The sequence below is a fragment of the Phyllobates terribilis genome, unplaced genomic scaffold (genome assembly GCF_046119375.1).
Source record: "Phyllobates terribilis strain yellow unplaced genomic scaffold, ASM4611937v1 Scaffold_8__6_contigs__length_399053987, whole genome shotgun sequence".
Lineage (NCBI taxonomy): Eukaryota > Metazoa > Chordata > Amphibia > Anura > Dendrobatidae > Phyllobates > Phyllobates terribilis.
The window spans coordinates 354777362-354791272 of record NW_027362768.1 but is presented as its reverse complement, the minus strand read 5'-3'; the positions used below and the strand labels follow the sequence as shown (position 1 = coordinate 354791272).

The 13911-nt window shown below is 46.4% G+C and overlaps 1 pseudogene; it reads left to right on the top strand.

The window, feature by feature from the left end:
• LOC141157767 (UDP-glucuronic acid decarboxylase 1-like) overlaps nt 1-12220 on the top strand; it is a 100496-nt pseudogene extending 88276 nt beyond the window's left edge.
• The last annotated feature ends 1691 nt before the right edge of the window (nt 12221-13911 follow it).

Sequence of the window (13911 nt, the reverse complement as noted above, 5' to 3'; positions counted from 1 at the left end):
GATTTTCCGGTAATCTACACACATCCTCATGGTGTTGTCTTACTTTTTGACTAAGACTAGTGGAGCTGCCCAGGGGCTACAGCTATCCCTGATCACCCCAGCCTCCTTCATGTCTCTAAGCATCCCCTTGGCGTGTTGGTAGTGTGCAGGGGGTACGGGTCGATACCTCTCTTTTATGGGAGGATGGTTTCCCATGGGGATGTGGTGTTCTACCCCCTTGACTCGCCCGAAGTCTAACGGGGGTTTACTAAACACTCTCTCGTACTCTTGAACCACCCGATAGACTCCCTGTTTCTGGTGTGAGGGAGTGGAGTCAGTACCCAAATGTAGTTGCTGACACCAGTCCTCCATTGTTTTCTTAGAGCCGTTACCTTCCTCCGGGTGAGATGGAGGCAAGGGTTCCACAGATTGTATAGCATTTTGGTTAATGGTATATAACTTGGCTAGCGTGGCATACCGGGGCAGGTACACTTCCCTCTTCCCGATATTTATTATGCGAACGGGCACCCTCCCATGGCGTACATTGACCACCCCCCGTGCTGTCAAAATGGTGGGCCTACTGTCTGAGTAAACTGGTTCTACCATTGCCTGGTAATCTCTACCTCTCAGACCAATAGCTGCCCGGCACCAAATCATCATTTCACTTTTCGGGGGCATGGCAATAGGGAAAGGGTCACACATTCGCACGCTACCAATCTCACCACCGGAGAGTTCTAGCTGTTGCCGTCGCATCAGTGCCCGGATCTCTTTCTGGAGCACTCGCTGCTGGCCGGAGCTGGCGTTCTTGGCAACCTGCTGTAAAAGGAAAATCACCTCTGCAAGACAATTTTCAATTACATTAGTTCCTAGAGTTATCTTTGGGTGACTCTCGTGTTTGTCAATGTCTACAATGATCAGTCCCTGTGCTGCCAGTTCGACTCTACCGATTTTAATGGTCACCTCTTTAAATCCAATCTGTGGCACGGGCTGACCATTGCTGGCGATGATACTCAAGTCGTCGTCAGGGTAGCGGGTGATATCCGAGTCATTCCAGTACTGCTTGAAGAGCACGTACGGGATGGTGGTGACCTGTGACCCGGTGTCCAGTAGGGCACTCATAGGAATGCCATCCAGTACGACGGGTAAGAGTGGACGTCCTCCCACATATTTGTCGCGCCAGTTCGATGGGCCTGGTGATCTTTTTCCTGGGGGTTGGCCCTCTACCCCAGGTTGTGCCAGTTTAAAGGACAGTACCTTGCCATATGTCCGGGTTGATTGCAGCGGCGGCAGATGGGTCGTCCGTCCTCGTTGTATCGGTCGCTGGGTCTCCCTCTGGCCGGTGGGGTCCTCCTTGGTCGACGCCACGGGATGTCCTCCGGTCCGGATGCCAGCTGGATCTTCCCTGGAGTGGAAACCTGTAAAGACTGCACAGTTCGGGTTAGCGCAGCAACGCTTTTAGCTAGCTCTTGGACCTGATGGTGCAGGTCTGGAGCCGGGTCATTGTTCAAAGCCTGCGCATCAGCTCCCACAGGCCCTGCCGACAAGGGTGCCGCCTCCTGGTGGTAAGTGGTAGTGGGGCGTCTGTGGGTCACAACGCCACCTGGTGCCGGTTCTCGGAGCACCCGGATGGCTCTGTCCTTGAACTGTGCAAATCCCAGATGAGGGTCCTGTAAGGCCATTGCCCGCAACTGGGTTCGGTGGGCATTGCAATATAAACCCTCTATAAATTGTTCAGTCAACAGCCTGTCCTCGTCTCCCACGCCGTCAGGGTCGGTCTGCTTAATGGCTCTCAGGGCCTCTTGTAGGTTCAGGGCATAGTCCCTTATACTCTCGTGTGCTCGCTGCTTGCACCCGTAGAATCTAAGCTTGATCTCGGCTGAGGTGCGGGTATCAAAGGTGTCCCTCAGCCGGGTTAGTATCCCTGCGACAGTCCTCCCCCCAGGTGGCCAGGACTTTACCTCCCTTCGGGCTGCCCCAGTTAATTGGGCCACCAGGATGCTCACTTTTTGCTCTTCTGTGAGGGGGTACACCTGGAAGAGGCTATCCAGCTTTTCTCTAAAGTCATGCAGGGTATGTGACTCCCCTGAGTACTGGGGTAGCCATTCCGCTCCCGGGATATAGGGCATGGTGAAAGGCATGACTGCAGCAGCGGTGGCGCTGGCGGGGGTTGAGGCAGTGAAGCTCTCCTCCGTATCCGACATCCTCCTCCCCCCTAGTGGACCGTGGCCTACCTTGCGATGATCCTCTTCCGTAGGCCGCGGCTCCGCAGTAGATCGTCAAGGTTGAGGACCTTCCGTCGCGCTCCTGTGACGTCGGCGTCTGCTGGGCTCCTTCCAGGACCTTACGCGACGTCCGGACGTGAGGCGGGGCTTCAGTTCTCGCGCGCTTTCGGAGTCCACGCCCCTCTTCTTCCCGCGCGACATCTTCAAGATGGCGTCCAACGGCGGGAAAACTCCATGGAAGGCGGGAAGAAGGCTGAAAATGGCGCCGGATGGCGGGAATCTTCACCGATGGCGGGAAGAAGGCTGAAGATGGCGCCGGAATCTTCACCACAGGTAAGTTTGAACAGTCTTTTTCAGGCACGCAGTACCCGGTGGTTGCGGGCACGGAATCCTGCCGACTACGCCAAAAGTTGACGCACCTGTGTTGACGCACCTGGGCCTGTGTCGCACAGCGTTGCGCATGCAGGAGCTTACCCGGAGCCGGATCTGTTGAGGGTTGTAGTCTCGTGGCGGTGACCCGGTCCGTGCCCAGGGAGTCAGACTAAGTGGCGTTGTATTAGCGGTAGATGTTGGACGACTACGCCACCCGTTGAATGCAGCGAAGGAGCTGCCGCTGCAGGGCAGACCGCTGAGGCCGGTGGTAGGATTGTGCAGTGTGGTAGTATCACCCCCAACGGGAGGGGTATGGCCTCAGGGCAGCCGACGTGGATGATGGGGGTATCAGGAATCACTCAGAGACGATGCGGTGTAGTTCAGGGTCTTTACTGGTGATAAAGATAGACCCTCCCGGAGTACTGGCTAGCGATCGGGGCCTGGTCAGTCCTTGAGCAGATGGGATCTCCCCTGGCCAGGCGGAGTTGTAGGCCTCCCAAACTGACTGTACTCTTCTGGCTACCTTGCTAGAGGCGGGTATAAGTAGCCCACGTCCCTGAGTGTACCGTGTGGTGCTCACCCGTATGGCCGGTGACTCGGGGCCTTCTAGTGGCGTCCGCTCCACGACGGCGGTGCTGGTCCCACGCGTGTGACCGTGCCTTCGGGTTTCTTGGCCAGAGGACCTGAAATCCCCTGCCGGGCGGTTTCTGCTGCTGGGTAAAGATTAGTCCCCACAGCCTCGGACTCCGGGTCCGGTGATAGCTTCTCAGTCAGGGCGAGCTCTGCAGCTGCCAGCCCCTGACTCCTTATAGCACTGCTCCCACAGAGCTCCTGATGTTCTTCTCCTATATCTGCTGCTCTTCTCTGTCTCTACTTCTTCTCTACTCACTAACCCTGCCTCAGCCCTAGGTTTATATAGGGGAAGTTCTTCCCCTCCCAGGACTGGGCAGGAGGTGTGGCATGCATAGGATCCCTGACCAAGAGACCTCCCACCTGCTCTCAGACGTAATATCTCTATCACTGTGGCAACCAGACCCCTGGGGTGTCACATTTCTACAATGTGACAGCCCTTGACATATTTGTAGACAGCTATTAAGTCTCCTCTCAGTCTTCTTTTTTGCAAGCTAAACATTCCCAAATCCTGCAACCGTTCCTCATAGGACATGGTTTGCAGACCAGTCACCATTCTGGTCGCTCTTCTCTGAACTTGCTCCAGTTTGTCTATGTCTTTTTTAAAATGTGGTGCCCAAAACTGTACACAGTATTCCAGATGAGGTCTGACCAAAGAGGAGTAAAGACCGATAATGACTTCACGTGATCTAGACTGTATGCTTCTGGAAACCCAGAAGAGCACACCATCCTGGAATTTGCCAGATTAATTAAGCAACTTGTTGGTGAGTTCTCGCCCCCCTGAGAAATCCTGCCAATAGTTTATTAGATGTGTAATCACAAGGTGGATAATTGTGCACTGTGCGTGAATTGCTGATAAAGGTCTGTGATTAGTATTGATACCAAATTTTTTTTCTTACAAGTGTTTTATTGATTTTATATCTTCACCCAATGGCAATGCACTCTTGTTGGCTTGTAAAATTGCCTTATCCCAGTCTATAAATGTCTACTGACATAACATGTAAATGGTATTTTTTTAGGCATGTTCTGCTACATCACTGTCTAAATGAAAATGTATTCTTCCAATTGTCACTATTTGTCCTTGCAGCTCGTATCTTCCTATTGAAAGGGAACCTGTCCCCATGAAAATGCCCTGAAATCTATTGGCATTGTGTTATGGTCAAGGAGCATCTGAGCAGATTGCTGTATACTGGACATTTGATACAGTATAAAGTAAATCCATTGGGGTTTTCCCTCGAACAAAAGTTCATTTTAATCAAGAGTTTTTGGAATAATAATAATTTCCACAATTGGATGTATTTAAATAAAATGTTCCTGTGTGGAGATGATCTTATAAATGTGCCCCTGCTGTGTACTGTGTAATGGCTCCTGGGCAGGGGAGGAAGCACAAGATTATACAGACATTACAGCACGGGATCACAGATGATTCTTTCTCTGAGGTAAAACATTTCACTGCCTGTTTTTAAACAATGTTTTACTTCAGAGAATCATTTGCAATCTCGTGTTGTAATGTCCACATACTTTTTTTTTCCCCCAGCCAGGTGCTGCGGTATGATCAGACCATGCTCCTGCAAGGTCAGACACAGCAAGGGACAATTTATAAGATTATCTCCGCGCAGGAACATTTTATTTTAATACATTGAATTGTTATTATTCCAAGATGATTAAAATGAACACTTGCTCTTGAGAAAACCCCTTTAAATTCTTGCTTGTTCTTGGATTAGAGGGACGGGGGCTGGTCTGATCCGTGATTGACGGCCTTCACGGTCTAATTATTCAAGACATACTGGCAATGAATGAGTTACTCCACCCACTGGACCACTGTATTTTCTTTTCTCTTTTTATCACACAATTTTGATAATGAACAGAGTATTTTTTTTTACAAAAATATTTTGGTTATGCTGCAACTCCGAACTTTTACAGCAAAAATAGTCTCTCCAGTAAAAAATAAATAAGTAAAAAAAAGTAGTCTCCATTCTTGATATTTAAATGGAAACTGCTCTTCCATATCCATTTGGCCTCTGGAAAATAGAGCAGGTGCCCTCACTGTGACCACGCTGCTGCTGGACCTCATTTGTGACTTGTCCTTCTCATGCATTATACTTACATGTGTTATTGCTCATTCAGACGATGATTTTTCTCATACCCAAAAAAACTGAACAATTTTTCATCTGTGTTCTGGTCCGTGTCCGTTTTACCATCAGCTTCATCAGTTTTTTGTTTTCTCATATGCAAAAGCAAAATAAAAACTTGGTGTTTCGGGCTTCTATAAGCAAACAGACAGCACATGTGATATGTTTTCTTTTTTCTTTAATGGACCCATAGACTTGGCGAGTTTGACCTGTGAACTTGATCAAAATCGGACATGTCTTTGGGTAATTTTGCAGTGGTCTGCCCCAAAATACAAACATGTGAACTGCGCCGTAGACTATAAAATATGTACAAGTTCTATCAGTGTTTTTCGTGTTTAAATTGGCGTCTTAATGAGGCTTTGGTAGGAGAACATCATAGGCCAGGCATATTTTTATTTTTTACCCATGGCAAACATTGGACACTACGATACTGCACTTAACATTCTATGACTTATAAAGATGAGCAAAAAGATTTTCACTACCTTGGTCCAGTGTACTTTTTGTACTTTGCGGCTGCCATCCCAAGGAAGAGGAAACTTCCTGGGCCATCACTTGAATGCCAACATAATGGGCACTTCTTGCGATTACATAGACCCTGCCATATAATGGTAAAATGCTCTTCATGACATTGCTGGGGTCCACTAATCGCAAGATGCCGGCATTCGAGTGTCAACCGAGGAAGATCGTGCTGCGCTGGTTAAGATGCCATGGAGCGCCAAAGTCAATAATCTTTTTTGCTTTTTTTTTTTTTAATGGTTCAAAGAAGGAAAAAAAAACACAAACCACTATTAAGTATATGTTCTTCCATTATAGTGGTGGAGAAATACAGTTTCTTTCAGAAGCTCAAGATGATCCACAAAGGCGAAAACCAGATATCAGGAAAGCCAAGCTTCTACTTGGATGGGAACCTGTGGTATGTATACTGGAGTTTAATCATAGCATCACTGCCTCAGTAGAGGTAAAAAAATATATATCTGTATGTGTGTTATATATAGTGTTGAGCGATACCTTCCGATATCAGGAAATATCGTATCGGATTGGATCGGACCGATACCCAAAAAATATCGGATATCGCCGATTCCGATACCGGAAACCAATGCAAGTCAATGGGACACAAATATCGGAATGAAAATAAACCCTTTCTTTCCTTGTAGGTTAATTCTACATGAAGTAAAACAACTAAGAATAATGTAGAATGTATTACGCGAAAAGCCGGCAATTCATCAGCGGCATACACCGGTACCCGACAATTTACAACAGAAAGAATAGAGCTTCACACATAGATTAGATAGATAGAAACATGTCAGTCACATATATATGAAGTACAGTGACAGTGTTGCTTACTGTACTTGTCATTTAGTGTAAAGGATTTATTTAAAAATATAATAGTGTTTTCATGCACCGTCTCTTTAAAAAAGCCGGCCGGCAATTCAGCATCTGTACCCGGCAATTTAGAATATAAGGAATAGAGAATCATACATAGATTAGATAGATAGAAACATGTCAGTCACATATATAAGAAGTACAGTGACAGTGTTGATTACTGTACTTGTCATTTAGTGTTAAAATAAAGGATTTATTTTTAAAAAAATTGGCGTGGGGTTCCCCTTAATTTTAGTCTCTAGCGGAGGTTAAGCAGACGGCTGGGGCAGATGTTTGAAGCCTGGGAAGGGGGTAATACCCACGGAGCTTCCCAGGCTACTAATATCAGCCCCCAGCTGAATACCTAGCCTTTACTAGCTATTAAAATGGGGGACCCCCTCAAAAAAATGACGTGGGGTCCCCCCTAATTTAATAGCTAGCAAAGGCTAGGCAGACAGCTGGGGGCTGATATTAATAGCCCAGGAAGGGTGCCATGAATATTGGCCCCCTCCCAGGCTAGAAACACCAGCCGTCAGCCGCCCCAGAAATGGCGCATCCATAGGATGCGCCAACTCTGGCACTTAGCCTCGCTCTTCCACGCTGCCCTGTAGCGGTGGCAGTGGGGTAATAGGGTTGGGGTTGATGTCAGCTTATAATGCCAGCTGACATCAAGCCCAGGTTAGTAATGGAGAGGCGTCTATAAGACACCCCCATTACTAACCCCATAGTCAAAGTTAAAAAAAAAACACAAACACCCAGAATAAAGTCCTTTAATTGAAATAAACACACAATTCTTTATTGTTCTAAATTAAACCATACTTACCATCACGCCCATTCCAGCTGAAGCCAACGATCTCCTGCAATAAAAGAAAAATAATAAAGCAACCTCATCCTTACCTTTCCATGGTTCCCAGGACAGCTCCAGCTCAGCTACATCGAGATGACAGGCTGGACCGCAGCAGAACGCTGCCATCCAGCCTGTCATCCCGCAGACACTGAGAAGCGCAGGCATGCTTGCGCTCCTTAGTGTCTCTCTGTGACGGCATCCAGATGAGCCGAGTTCATGTCCAATGAACTCAGCTCACCTCATGCACGTCACTGACAGCGTGGGAAAATTCTCACGCTGAAGCGCTGAGTGCAGGAGAATTTTCCCACGCTGTCAGTGACGTGCATGAGGTGAGCCGAGTTCATTGGACATGACCTCGGCTCATCTTTATGCCGTCACAGAGAGACACTGAGGAGCGCAAGCATGCCTGCGCTTCTCAGTGTCTGCGGGATGACAGGCTGGATGGTAGCGTTCTGCTGCGGTCCAGCCTGTCATCTCGATGTAGCAGAGCTGAAGCTGTCGTGGGAACCATGGAAAGGTAAGGATGAGGTTGCTTTATTATTTTTCTTTTATTGCAGGAGATCGTTGGCTTCAGCTGGAATGGACGTGATGGTAAGTATAGTTTAATTTAGAACAATAAAGAATTGTGTGTTTATTTCAATTAAAGGACTTTATTCTGGGTGTTGTGTTTTTTTTAAATACTTTACTAGAAATTCATGGTGGTCATGTCTAATATTGGCGTGACCCCATGAATTTCGGGCTTAGGGCCAGCTGATAATGCCAAGCTGGCCTTAACCCCTTTATTACCCAGTGAGCCACCGCACCAGGGCCCTGGATGAGTTGGGTACAGCGCCAGAAGATGGCGCTTCTATGAACGCGCCATTTTCCGGGGCGGCTGCGGACTGCAATTTGCAGCGGGTGGGGCCCAGAAAGCTTGGGCCTCCCTGCGCTGCAGATTCCAGCCCCCAGCTGCCTAGTTGTACCTGGCTGGACACAAAAATAGGGCGAAGCCCCACGTATTTTTTTTTTAAATTATTTCATGAATTTCCTGAAATAATTAAAAAAAAATTGACGTGGGGCTTCGCACTATATTTGTGTCCAGCCAGGTACAGCAGGCAGGAACGGGCTGCGCCCAACCACCAGCTGCCTATTTGTACCCGGCCGGACACAACAATATAGGGAAGCCCTTTCTTTCTTTATTATTTCATGAATTTCATGAAATAATTTAAAAAAAAAAATACGTGGGGCTTCTCCCTATTTTTGTGTCCAGCCAGGTACAACTAGGCAGCTGGGGGCTGGAATCTGCAGCGCAGGGAGGCCCAAGCTTTCTGCCCCCCCCCCGGTGCAAATTGCAGTCCGCAGCCACCCCGGAAAATGGCGCATTCATAGAAGCTGGATGCTGTACCTGGCTGGCATACAAAAATATGGCAAAGCCCACGTCAAAATTTTTGGGAAAAATCAATTAAAAAATAAATAATAATTTAGGGACTGCATCTTTATTAACTCCTCAAATGTCATTTAGTGTTAAAATAAAGGATTTATTTAAAAAAAATTGGCGTGGGGCTCCCCATAATTTTAGGCTCTAGCGGAGGTTAAGCAGACGGCTGGGGCAGATGTTTGAAGCCTGGGAAGGGGGTAATACCCACGGAGCTTCCCAGACTACTAATATCAGCCCCCAGCTGAATACCTAGCCTTTACTAGCTATTAAAATGGGGGACCCCCCCAAAAAAAATGACGTGGGGTCCCCCCTATTTAATAGCTAGCAAAGGCTAGGCAGACAGCTGGGGGCTGATATTAATAGCCCAGGAAGGGTGCCATGAATATTGGCCCCCTCCCAGGCTAGAAACACCAGCCGTCAGCCGCCTCAGAAATGGCGCATCCATAGGATGCGCCAACTCTGGCACTTAGCCTCGCTCTTCCACGCTGCCCTGGTGCGGTGGCAGTGGGGTAATAGGGTTGGGGTTCATGTCAGCGCCAGCTGCCATGAAGCCCAGGTTAGTAATGATGGGCGTCTATAAGACACCCCCATTACTAACCTACAAAGTGTTAAAAAGAAAAAACACACTACACCCAGAAAAAAATAATTTATTTGAAATAAAACACACAATTTTATTTAATTCTTAGTTTACTAAAAAAAAAATAGTTACCTGTCCACGTTCCTGCGCTGATCTCCCATGCACAGCTGTCACATCTGGAGATGGTGACAGCTGTGCATGGCTGCTGTAAGCTCACACTGCCGGGAACACGTCCGCTCCCGGCAGCGGGAGCCACTGACTGAGGTCACCGGAGTGCATTCAGGCAGCGCAGCTCCGGAGACCTCCTTTACCGCACTGCTGTACCGTGGGAATTTCTCACGATACAGCAGGGCCGTAAAGGAGCTAACCGGAGCAGCGCTGCCTGAACTCCGGCGAACCCGCTTATGCAATGACGGGGCTGCTTTACGGCCCCATCATTCTAGCGGCGGCAGCGGTTCAGAGCGGTCACATTCTATGTGGCTGCTCTAAACTGGAGATCTTCGTGGGACACTCGTGGACTACTACGGAGGGGTAAGGATAAGGTTGTGGTTTATTATTTTATATTTTATTACAGGAGATCGATGGCTTCGGGGAATTAGGTGTCTAGGTGAGGTGTAGTTTTTTATTTTTTACTTTATTTTAGGTGGCGATCGGCGGGGACAGGTAATGTATGAACTAATTTATTGTAGGTAACCACTGGCCACCAATGAAATGTATTTAAAATTTATTGGGGACACAGTAGGGAAATTTATATAGCAGGATCAGGCTGATGGGAACTACTGCTCCCATCGAGCTGATCCTGCTGGCACGAGTGGACAGGGGACAGACATAGGCCGATGGGAGTAGTAGTGTCACATCGGCCTATGTCTGCCTGCATGCACACACCCGCAGACATCGCACAGACACCGCACACACTCGCAGACATCTCACAGACACCGCAGACACTCACAGACATCGCACAGACACCGCACACACTCGCAGACATCTCACAGACACCGCACACACTCGCAGACATCGCACAGACACCGCACACACTCGCAGACATCGCACAGACACCGCAGACATCGCACAGACACCGCGCACACCCGCACACATCGCACACACCCGCAGACATCGCACAGACACCCCGCACACACTCGCACAGACACCCACACACACCAATCATGACGGGCTGATCGTCTGGGAGGTGAGGCTGACCTGTGCGGCCGTGGGAAAGTTCATGTGAGTTCAGGAAAGTTCATGTGAGTTCATGCAATGCAGTCAAGCATGAACTCACGTGAACCCTCTGAGGGCACCGCGGCTACTTCAAATGAACAGCTGATCAGCATCACCTGATACCTCAGCTGTTCATTTGAAATAACCGGCGGGAAAGCGCAGCACAGAACGGGAAAGCCGGCGGTGAAGTCTTTTCACTGCCGGCTTCCCCGCCCGGGTCCTTCGCTCCCCGCTCCTTGGTGCTGCGGGGTGGGAGGCTGCGGGGAAGCAGTATGGGGCTGTGTGATTGTTTAAAAGCCGGCGGCTTTTTACCGCCCGCCGGCTATTAAACAATCAGGAGAATTCTCCCACGCTGGGATGGCATTCTGATGACAGGCTGGATCTCAGCTGAGCGCTGCCATCCAGCTTGTCATACTTCAGAGACACTGCAGAGCGCAGGCATTATGGGAACTTCCGATTCCGGTATTCGATATTGTAAAAGTATCGGAATTAAGTATCGGAATTCCGATACCGCGAATATCGGCCGATACTCGATATTTCAGTATCGGAATGCTCAACACTAGTTATATATTATATCATTTCATATATATACTATTAATCTATTTTTTTTTTAGATTGTTCTTGTTGACTTTGGTGTAAGTTCAGAAAGCTACGGTAACATGGTTTTTCTTGCTATTCTCTCTTCTCAGGTTCCACTAGAGGAAGGCTTGAATAAAACAATTCACTACTTTAGTAAAGAACTTGAATACCAAGCAAATAACCAATATATACCCAAGCCAAAACCGGAGAGAATAAAAAAAGGTAGAATGCGACATAACTGAACACTCCGTGAAGAAGAGGGGCTATCTTGATGGTTTACAGGATGTAATTTTTGTTCTCCCTTTCCCCTTGTTTCTTTTACAAGAAAATAGAGACTTCTGAGGGGCTATCATGAAGAATAAAACTGGAATTTCCCTATGAAGCTTGCTTTAAAGGAATGGATGTGCCTAATAACATTTGAGAACTGCAAACATTGCCTTGCACTTTTTAAAGATGTCTTTCTATGTACAGTAGAGTAGGAAATACATGGAAATCTCCACATTTTATATATCTTGCCGTGACTGTTTTTGACAACTGTCTGAGGACAGGTCAGCCCTATTGCTGGTGGTGGGGCCAGCTAAGAATCACCATTTAGTCCTTTCAGACTCTGCCGAATACAACGGGTTTAAATTACTAGTTTCTTTTTGAAGCTGAAGCAGACATGGAAATAAAAATGCCAATTTATTTATATATGTTTAAAGAATATGGTAGGTCCATTAATATGGTATGTACTCTATGCATTACATTGGGGCAGTCTTGTAAGGGTCCACTCTTTCATACTGCCAATTTAGATATACTCCTGAAGAGTGGGAAAACATGTGGGAAAGCTTTGTCTTTTTTTGTTACTTAAACCTTATCTTTGTTCTCCTCAATGTTCACAAAGCTGTACATTTCAATTTGAAAGCAGCTCTGATAAATAAGAATATTTTGAGTCACTATTGTGTTGTTAAGTGTATTCTTGGATAAAGAAAATAAAGTATTATCAGTTTATGGTGGTTGAATATGCTATTTTAATAAAATAAATAATATTTAACTGGTGCTTTTCTTGTCTATATAAATTGACATTGCTCTTTGAGTAAGTGAAAACTATTTTCTTAAAGGAACTGTCTGGTAACTTTATATTGATGACATATCCAATAGCTCCAATATCCAATAGGTAAGTCATCAATATAAAATAGGTAGGGGCTTGACACCCCACCAATTAACTGTTTACATCTTGTCCCCACGGGTGATAATTGTGTGGAGTGAAACATTGCATTTCATACACAGTGGGATGCTGCCAACCTACTTCTATTTATTTGAATAGCAGCGGATGTGAAGTATTCGGTCGCAGTCAATCACTATTTGGTTGGCGGAGCTCTGCTGTTCTGCTTCGAAACTATTCCCTTCCAGCCACCGACACACAAAACTGATCGATAGCTGTCAGGTCAATCTGATATTGATGACCTATCCTAAGGATAGATCACCAATAATAAAGTACTGGACAACCCCTTTAAGCCCTTTACAACTAATGATGGACATAGCACGTCATGAGCGGGTGTCACTTCTGGCACCATGACATGCTATGTCCGTCATGACTTTAAACAGTCACTGCATGTAAAAACGCAGTGACAGTTCAGTGCCGACAGCTGTCACTGATGGCTGGGTGGCACGGGAAGAGGTGCGGGGACCTATGCCATCAGCCCCCGGACTCAGGGTGCTGTGATCAGTCAGTCAATCTGACTGACTGATCACAGCATAAGCGCGCATCGGTTTTGGAAAAACAAGTTGGGGCTTTAATGATTTTTCTTTCTAAGAAAAGGATTCCATCTTGCCACCCTTTCCCACAGGCCAGACATATGAAGAATACTGGAGATTGTTGTCATAATTCAGTAGACAACCAGTATTTTCCAAAATTTCTTGCAGCTCCTTTAATGTTGCAGTTCTCCTCTTGACAGCGTTCCAGACCAATTTTCTTCTAGTATTTTTATTAATATTTGAGGCACGTTCAGTTCTAGGTAATGTAACTGTTGTGACAATTTAAGCCACATCTTGATTACTGTCTTCATCAAGGTTCTAATATCTTGGAATTTATTTATTTTTATACCCACCTTCTGACTGGTAACTTTCAACAATGAGATCCCTTTGCTGTCTTGCAAGCGGTTTACAGACCATGGCCTTTTCTGTTAAATGCAAGTAAGAAAATGTCAGGAAAATCCTACTAGATTATATGCGGTTAATCAGAATGACTAAACATAGTCAGCCGTGTACGGACTACTATTTAACATGAGTTTAAATGTGATTTGCTAATTTTTAACACAATCACATCCCCAGTTGTAAGAGGGTGTTCACACTTATACAACCACATTAATTTAGTTTTATTTCGCCCTCAATATTATTTCAGTTTGTTTCTGAATGAATTTGTGCAGATTATGGGCAACATTAAAGTTGGAAAAAGTTCTGAAATTAATTATTTCTTCTTGGTATAATTTTTTTTTCATGACAAAGTCCTGGCATTTTAACAGGGGTATGTAGACTTATTTCTTCTGTAACTAATACTCTACAAGATGCCATATTTTTTGTGCAATTTTGGCTGATGG